Consider the following 7,035-nt stretch of genomic DNA (forward strand, 5'->3'; position numbering starts at 1 on the left):
TGCTGTCCTATTAAAATGAAAAATTTTCCCTTTGGGCCCATGGGCAGCAAAGCAGCATCCTTAATTGTAAGACAGGGATAACTGCCTTTAAGCCATCTTAGCTCTGAAGGTTTCTGTTCTCTCTGCAGAAGATCATGTGAGATTCTAAGACAGAAATGAAAGCAGATGCATGAGGTAGATTGACTTTAGGGTCTGCTTTTTATCTGCCAATCAGTTATTTTTGTTCCTATTGGGGAAATAACTTGTGGGCAAAGATTTACTTAGTTAAACTGGCCATAACGTTGTAATTGTTCTTCATAAACAAGTAATGGTATATATTAATATTAGAATATGGATATGTGCAAAGAATTTTGCATAGCCACACAAATTAACTCAGGCACAAAGCCTCCCTCTGTTCTCCAGCCTTCTTCTGTTCTGTCCTCTGATGGTGTAAGGCATTCCATAATGAGAAAATTACCCTAACCTTTACACGGCCTTCCTCTGGGAATGCTATTTCAGGTGGCTTCCCTTACGTTCGAGAGCTTAAATCTACTTTTATAGCCTTCCATATTTAATTTAATATCTTCTTCATTCTCATCTCTCTTTTTTCCCACTTTTTCTCTTGTTTTACATATTTTCTCCCTCTGTTTTCGTCCTTGTTTATAAATTCTAAAGCATAGCCTTTTGTAGAAATAAGTCTTTTTTGTTTCTTTTTGGTACAACTATTGATTTAATACATTTTAAACATTTTTACCTACTGCTTCATTATTTTCTATCACCAAATTCGATATCTCAGACTTATTTCTGCATCTTCTTAATAATTTTATGTCCTTTTGTTCTCTCATTATCTTCTATTTCAATTATGGGTAACATTCGAATAATTCTCTTTTCCATATGATGTCAGTAAAAGTTAATCTTGATTTTACCCATTATTTCTTAAGTTAATAGTTCTCCACAAAAACAAAGTTTGATTTGTACACAATCATGTATATGTATTGAACCATCTTTGCTCTCAGATAGGGTAGCACATAGATAGAACTTTAAGATTCTTTCATTCTGTATTTCTGTCAGTGTTTCTCTAACTATAGCATACACCTGACTCATATGGGGAAATCTGCTATCATGCATATTTCTGAATCCCAAAACAAAAGATCCTAATGAAATGGGCAGGTCTGAGGTGGAGCTTAGAAGCCAATATTCCTTAATCAATGTCCCAGGTCATTTTGATGGATGCATGCATTGACAAACACTAATCATATGATGTGAGAAAAACACCAGATTAAAAAGTGTGATACTTTCAGTAAGTATTAATCACAGCATTGTCTTTATTTCATTTAAACCTTTTAGAGAGCCCTAGATATCTGGGGCAAGATTAGGAAAAGGGTGAATGTATTTATATGACCACTTTACAAACATTACTGAGTACCTTTGATAGGCTAGGCTTTGGGGATATTATAGTTAAATAAAAAAGGCAAAAATTCCTGCCCTCATGGAATTTTAGTGAAGGAATAAACTATAAAGAAGATAAATTACTAAACTGTATAACATGTTAGCAAGTAACAAATCCAAAGGAGAATAAAACAGGGGAAAAATTAAAAGGTAGAGATTGAAATTTTAGGTCGGGAGCTAAGGGAAGCCTCCCTGGGAAAGTGACTGTAGCATTCACCCTGAAGAAAAGTGACCTTATCTTCTACAACCCAGGAGAAATGTTCAAAATACTTGGTAAAAAAAAAATATATATATATATATGACCTGAGCAAACCCAGACTTGTCTGCCCAGTCAGGATGGAGACTGTTTCCACCCCATCCTCGATTCACCATCACCCTCCTCTGACCTTCTCACACCTCTTCCAGAGTCGAGTTTCCTCATTTCATCTGGTTTCTTTGGTTAAGGGAAAAACGTACTGATGAGGTCACCATTTGGCAATTCACAGAATCAAAGGGAAGCCAGGTCTACAGAACAAGGCTTGGAAACAAATCAAGAACCAGAGCATCAGAGACCACTTGACTGTCTCAGCAGAAATCAACTTAACCATGCCGTCCCAGTTCGTATGGCATTCATCTCCACATCCAAAGTCCACAGAGAGACAATCTGAATATGCTGAAGGTGCCTGGCCGTGCCTTGATCATACTGGTGTACAACAAAGAAACATTTGGCAGGGGGAAGTTTTTGTAGAACAAGACCACTAGGATTTAGAAACCTGCCAGAGTGTACACAAGAAGGGCAGCTATTACCCACTATAGTCATGCTTCTTCCCAGCTCTGCAGGCTGCTGTTGTATAGGGTAGCACCCTGTTTAATTTCATTAGACCCAGTCTTTCTGTTAGTTAGTATGCTTCGTAAACTTTTCTGTGCTAATGGACTGGTACAAATAATGAGTTATACATCAAATGGCTACTCATTTTTTTTTTTTAGTATTAAAATAAGTTTTATTTAAAAACGTTGAAAACATAATTCCTTTAGGAAAAAAATTTCCATCCCTCCACCCCCTCGAATGGCTACTCTTAACAATGAATCCCACTGAGAGAAACCAACTTAGGTTGTGAAATGCATTTCATTTTTCAGGACTTCTTTAGCTGGTTTAGAAAGTTGCGAAGGGCTGAAGGCCAGCTCATGTGATTGATGGCTAAAAAACAGAAGCCATTGAGAGGGGAGGAGCAAGAAAATGGGGACTAGTTGCCTACTTTAAGTTAAAAGCTAGAAAATAAATTAAGAATTTTCAAATTGTTTATCTTTTTTATCACTAGAAAATTTATTTATTTTCTTATTTTGTGTGGTTTGTTTTTCATAACAGTTTTCTGATCTCAATGACCTCTCCTTTCTCTGTAGTCGGCTTTGTGCAAAGCTTGATCCGGTTCCCACAGGAGCTTTTGTGGTAGTGACATTTGCAGGAGGTGGTGACGGCATTTCTAAAAATTTCTGGCTGTGCTGGAAAATAAGACATATGCATTGACATTTCCAATTTGAGAACAATAGCTCTTCATTAATTCTGTATTATAAATGCCACTTCTGGATTTAGTATTCTTTGACTTTCCCTGATTCATTCATTTTAATAATGTTCTTCTCTACAGAACCATCTTATCTTTATTTTTGGTAGGTTTATGCTGATACCTTTCCACAGACCCCCTTTTATGATTGTACATTATTTAATTTCTATGTAGAAAAAGTGAATTGAGGTATTATACATTGGCTCTGCTTGAGTGTCATAAGCATTGTATTTTAAGATTTAAAAATACTTTATTTTTAATGCATTTATTCATAGTATTAGAATATAAAGGTGGTTAGTCTAGTCTGAAATACAAATATTTGGGTGAAATGCAAATATATTTCAATTCATAATCAAAGAAGTAGTCTCTTTATTCCAGCAAATGATTAAATGGAAATATTAAAATATAAAAGACAAATGTTACAAATTCACTGATTTTGCCTCCCTGTCTGAACACTGAATCTTCCTGTTTGAAACTGATACCTGTGATCTTCAGGTGGGGATGGCAAGTGTTGGGAATTTTTGAAGTTCTAAAGGTGTTGATTTTTGAGACTCTGGAGGAAATTTTCTGTCCTTATTAATCCTTTTTGTCCTCATTCTCTCTGGGAGCCAAGACCTGTGAGATTCTGACTCTCATCTTGAGGAGTGCGGACTGCAAAATCACTCTCTGGTGATTTGTTAGAAGCCAAATACCTGAGCCTCACTCAGAACACAGTGAATCATAATGTCTGGGTCTTAGCTTAGACGCTAAAAAAAAAAAAAAAAAAAAAAAAAAAATCTCAGATAAATTTTATGTCCTCTGAAGTGTTAGAACTACTTAAAGGTAGGCTGGGCATGGTGGCTCATTAGAATGATAGCACTTTAAGAGGCTGAGGTGGGAGGATTGATTGAGACCAGGAGTTCAAGACCAGCTTGAACAAGAGTGAGACCCCTTCTCTACAGAAAAGAGAAAAATTAGCCAGGTGTGGTGGCCATGTCTCTAGTCCCAGCTACTCAGGAGGCTGAGGCAGGAGGATCGCTTGTGCCCAGGAGTTTGAGGTTGCAGTGAGCTATGATGAAGACACTGTACTCTAGCTGGGGTGACAGAGCAAGACTCTGTCTCAAAAAAAGAAAAAAAGTAGTCCTCCTTTCACCTATACCTGATAGTATTTAAACCCCAAATCCAGGTACTTTCTTCTTCTTGTCTCTAGAACATATACTGAAAGTAACCTTAAAAACAGCCAACACATTGAGTAGTTGGTTCAACATCAAGCCACTCCTGTTACTCCATTCTTGTCCTGTGGTCTCCCCCCATGGTCTCCATGACGTCTTATAACCGGGCTTGTAACCTTGTCTCTGGAAGGCTGGGACTCTGAACCATTCAGTTCCCAGGACTGTGTTCCTCCTTGAGACCCAGCTCCTGTATTCCTCATGCTGAGCAAGTTGTTCTGACTCTGAACTCCCACCTGTTCACTCCACTAAATAGCTTTCTCTACATTCCACTGCATTGCCAGTTGGCTTTTAGAGTAGGCTCCCTCACTAGATGATGGGTATTATTAGGGCAGGGGTCTTATTTGAATTCCTATAGTGTTGGAATCTCGGAACTACTTGGCACCCAGGAAAAAAACATCATAAATCCTTGTTGCACTGAAAGGAATTGAGGCAACTACGGTTTCTGTGCCAGAGACTGGTTGGGAAGCAAGATTAGATTCTTATTGTGCTATTTTGCTGTTTAATTCTAATCGTAGCTCTTGGATCATAATTTAGCATGCTGAAGAATAAGAGAGTCCCAGGAACATTTTGCTCTTGGAATAGATGATATTTGCTTTAATATTTCAAAGAACAGAGAGCTGCCATTTTCTTTAGACTTAATGAAAGACCATGATTTAAAGTAAACTAATTATTGTTGAAGTCTAGTTTTCAATGAGAATGAAAGAAAATGTAACTTTCTTTTTAATTTTAGTTAAGCCTCTGGCATAACAATAGTAATCATTTTCTTTTCACTGATTAAGTTAGAGAGTTCTGACATCTTTTGTCTATAAGTGAGCCTCAGGTGAGCACAATAGGTTTGATAACAGTGTAATGCACAAATGGCTTTAAAAACAAATATTCATTTGAATTTCCTTGAACTCTTGTAAGTTCATTATTCATAAAATTCTGCATTTGGCTTTAGCCTAAAAGTGTTATATGTAAATCACATAAGACAAGTTGAAGTCAGTGGTGCATATTTTACTACTTTGAAACAGATTTATGCTTATCTTTGTGTTACCAAAAAAAAAGATCTTGCAAGATAGCACTATAAACAAACTTTAGCAATGGAAAGAATGCAATTATAAAAGCACACTTATTTTTTCTGCTTTTAAAACTACCAAATGATCTTAACAAAACTATCTTACTATGTATATTTTAATAATTATATCTATTTAAAAAATATTTAAATTTCTGATTTAGTGAACCCTTCATATAATTCTGGTTGTAGTGAAATTGGTACAAACTTTTGGAAGGAAATTTGGCAATATGTGTAAAAAAAGACTGAAGTATATATAATCTATAGATTTCTCCTGAAATATATTCAATATGGGTAAAAGTTTTTGATAAATAAATTTATTGCAGATTTTTAAAAATGATTGTTCCAACCTGAAAAAAAAAATTTAAAGTTCAACAGTTGAATAAGATTACCACTTGGTGCAGGGCTTATGGTTATTACTAGATTTTCTTTTCTCTATTTTTGAAAATGGTTAAAATGAACATTTATTTCTTTGATCATCAAAAACAACTTTAGTGCTCACTTAGGCAGCACATATACTAAAATTGGAACGATACAGAGGAGATTAGCATGGCCTCTGCGCAAGGATGACACGCAAATTCATGAAGTGTTCCATAAAAAAAAAAAAAAAAAACTTTACAGTTTATTTGAAAATATAATGAATTAACAATTTACTGTAAATAGTTTTGCTTAGTTTTTAAGCATGGTTCTACTAGGAACTAAAAATGTCTATAAATCACCCTGTTAGATGTTGGGTCTTGACTAGGTGATAGGTTTTTTAGAGTCAGTAGATCTAGGGGCAGCATAAAGCAAATCAATAAAGGTGTACTGGACCTTATACCTATACTAAGCTCTAGAAAGTAGTCATAAATCAGAAATATCCACTCTTACAAGAATATGCAACTGTTAAGTACCTCCAAGTTACCTTTCCATTGCACGGTAAATTACACACACACACACACACACACACACACACACACACACACATACACACATTTTAATTATATATGTATTCATCTCTTTGGATAACAATGGCTGTCAGCTTCCTCCACACTTCTTATGAAAGGGTAATTTGTGGCCCATAATACAGAAATATATCTAGTTAGCACAACTTTCTGTGAAAGAGGATAATTTGCTTTCTCTTGGCAATAACAGATGGGTCAGGTACTATCTATGTCTATGTCTATAACTAAAATCAAGCTATCTATCTATACATAAGAATTCTTGATAGGGCTCTTTGATTGGGAACTTTGTCACATGTCCTCAAGAATCCAGAAACTATATTCAAATAGAATTCCACATGCAATCCTAATGTCTATTCACCCACTCCCTTCAAAGATAGCATCTTGCAATGCATGGGTTAAGAACAATATGTGTTTTCACTGTACCGAGTGAATTGTCCTCTTCTCAGTACCCCTCAGCTTGGGTGGTTCTTTCCCCATTTCTGGGCCACTGTTCCCTGTGGCTCATCGGTTACTCTGATTTATTCAAACTTTATTCTCTAGAATCATGTCTTCCTGAAAAAGGATCCAGTAAGGAGACAGGCTAGAGTGAGACTTTACCTTCCACCAGGTCATGGAAATAGATGAATGTTTCTGTATTTCCCTACTAAAGAGCTGGGTCAATTGTAAAGGAGAATGCTAAAGTGCATTTAAGGTCAAGTGTGTCCTGTCCTCTAGTGTCCCCTTTCTCTGCCACTGGTTTTGACTCTGGCTTACCTGGCTGCCCGGTTCAAACTCTCCTCACCAAAATGCCATTTATTTCAAGGCTCTGTGTCAATCCCTGGCACTCTCCTCCCAAAATTGTTTTCTGCTGGGAAATAGCT

General features: G+C 36.3%; 1 non-coding gene across 1 annotated transcript; it reads left to right on the forward strand.

Moving 5' to 3' along the window:
- The first annotated feature begins 5,725 nt into the window (after window positions 1–5,725).
- On the forward strand, window positions 5,726–5,832 carry LOC123631121. Its single transcript, XR_006732995.1, has one exon. It is a non-coding gene; the product is annotated as a U6 spliceosomal RNA (small nuclear RNA).
- Window positions 5,833–7,035: the final 1,203 nt, after the last annotated feature.

Source organism: Lemur catta, chromosome 1, assembly GCF_020740605.2.
Source record: "Lemur catta isolate mLemCat1 chromosome 1, mLemCat1.pri, whole genome shotgun sequence".
Taxonomy (NCBI): domain Eukaryota; kingdom Metazoa; phylum Chordata; class Mammalia; order Primates; family Lemuridae; genus Lemur; species Lemur catta.